The sequence below is a fragment of the Canis lupus genome, chromosome 1 (genome assembly GCF_048164855.1).
Source record: "Canis lupus baileyi chromosome 1, mCanLup2.hap1, whole genome shotgun sequence".
Classification (NCBI taxonomy): domain Eukaryota; kingdom Metazoa; phylum Chordata; class Mammalia; order Carnivora; family Canidae; genus Canis; species Canis lupus.
The window spans coordinates 87,436,033-87,438,422 of NC_132838.1; the positions used below are offsets into that span (position 1 = coordinate 87,436,033).

Sequence of the window (2,390 nt, forward strand, 5' to 3'; positions counted from 1 at the left end):
AGAATTAATGTTTTCCATTTGGTGTTATATTCCTTCCTTAAAAGAGTGAAGTGAAGAAGATAAAAAACAGTCTTAGACTCAGGATACCAGTATCAAGCATCTTTAAAAGTTTTTTTATTCTGAGATCAAACAGAACAAACCAAGGAAAGAATAGAAGCAAATATCCAGTTCACTGGCTTGCATACTTTATCTGTTAAGGGGTAGCTGGGAAATATTTTAGGATCTGTGCACCATACAGTCTCTGTCACAACTGCATACCTGTGTCCTAGAGAAATGCCCAGGAATAAGCACGGCTATGTTCCATGAAAACTTGATTGACGGATGCTGACATTTATATTTCATGGAATTTTCACATGTCAGGAAATGTCCTTTGAATTCTTTTTCAACCATTTTAGAATGCAAAAACTTTTACCTCATGGGCTACACAGAAACAGCCGGAGGCGGGTAGGGGGGCGGCGCTACTTTAGCCGGTGGGCGGCAGTTAGCCACCCCTACCATGGAGAGTTCCCTTACCAGCAAGTGTTCTTTGCCTCTCTTGAATTTTGCCAAGCGCACTGATATCCTTTGTACACCTACAGTATCTGGCAGATATTGGGGGATAAATATCCCTGGCTTCAGTACTTGATATTTTTTTGCTTGGAAATATCTTCAAAAGTTTGTTGTTTCGGTTTATCCAATAGATTCTACATTTACATTAGACAAAACAGTAAGTTTTCCAGGGAAATTCTCCTATCTCCACTGTAAAGCCCTTTTTCCTGGGTTATGTGTTTTAACTCCTAAAATCACTCTTGGAACTGCCTTCCTCATCTGAAAGTTTAAAATTGCAAAATAAATTTTCCCTATGGAAATGCAAACATTCACTTACTAAAGTGTATAGAGAAATTACAAAACTTATTTCTTTTTTTTTTCCAAGCCAAACTGTATCCAGCTTTATTAAAGATACTTTTCATAAACAATCATGGTATTTCAGGCAGGACATGGGCGGACGATCGTTAACAGTATACAACAACTTTCAAACTCCCTTCTTCAATGGACTACCAAAATCAGAAAGCCACTATAAAACCCAATGAAGTCTTCATGTGATGCTCTGAACAGGGAAAGTTTAGAGTGAGGGTTGACAGTTCACATTTAGCATGTTGTTTAACAACTTTTCACAAGCCAACCCTGACTTTCAGGAAATGAAATGAAAATGGCAGAATTATCAATCTGAAAATCCACAAGCTAAAAAAAGGAACTCTTTTGAGGGACACCATCTCAGTGGTGACACTGTAAAGTCCAGATTGCCTGACATACTGGGAACCATTTCATGGGGTCAGGTTCAAATAGGTCTCTGGGTTTAAGGGAGTCAAGTCTATGCTGAAGGCAGAGAGGGAGAAGAGGACATAAAAAAATGAATTTTAGTTTTTCCACACCACCAAGGTGGCTCATGTGTGTCAACATCAAGGAATCCCTCCTCCTGGGAGCCAAGAGGAAGTTTCTCAAAACTAGAAGGGGAAGGTGTTTTTCCCTCTTGTTATCAATCTAGCTCCGGAGATATCCTATTAGTGACAAATGCCCTTCCCCAAAAACAACAATGAAGTGTTCCGTGTGCTAACAACATAGCTTAAAAAAAAAAAAAGTAAAACAAAATTCTGCATTCTTATAAAACTTGATAAAAAATAGTATTTCAAACTGTACAGTCACCAGAAGTACACAGTTATCAATAATGCACACACTTCACTTGGCATCTCCAGCACCTTCAGCTTTCTGTGCGTGGTCTGTTTTGGCATCTCCATTTTCTGCAGGGTTATTTCCATCCTTGCCAGCATCAGCTTTCCCCTTTTTCCCTTTGGGTACCTTCTCTCCCTTCTTTGCAGGGGCCTTTTTAGGCTTGGGCTCTAGCTTTGAAGGAGCAGGTTTAGCAGATAACCTTGCAGATCTTCTCTGTGGCTCATCCTCAACCTTGGCTTTATCTCCTTTAGCATCCCCTTCAGCCTTTCTCTTGGGCATGGTGGCGACGGTGGCGGGGCGTAAGCGATGGAGCGGGGATGTGGTGGCACGCGGGCTTTAGCCGGTCCAGGGGTCGTTCTCACCTCTTCTTCTTCTTCACACTGCTCCTACAAATTTATTTCTTAAAACACACACATACACACACACACACACACACACACACACACACACACACACACACACACATACAAGCAGTTAGGGGCACCTGGCCGGCTCAGTCGGTTGAGTATCTGACTCTTGGTTTTGGGTCAGGTCATGATCTCAGTATTTACCTTGGATTTGGCTTGGGATTCTCTCTCCTGTTGGTCTGTTCCTTCTTCCCATATGCATGCACACTTTCTCCCCCTGCTTCCCCCCCACCCCGCCTCTCCCAAATCAATCAATCAATCAATCAATCTTAA

General features: G+C 41.8%; 1 pseudogene; it reads right to left on the minus strand.

Moving 5' to 3' along the window:
- Window positions 1–891: 891 nt before the first annotated feature.
- LOC140621291 (non-histone chromosomal protein HMG-17 pseudogene) lies at window positions 892–2,015 on the minus strand (annotated as a pseudogene).
- Window positions 2,016–2,390: the final 375 nt, after the last annotated feature.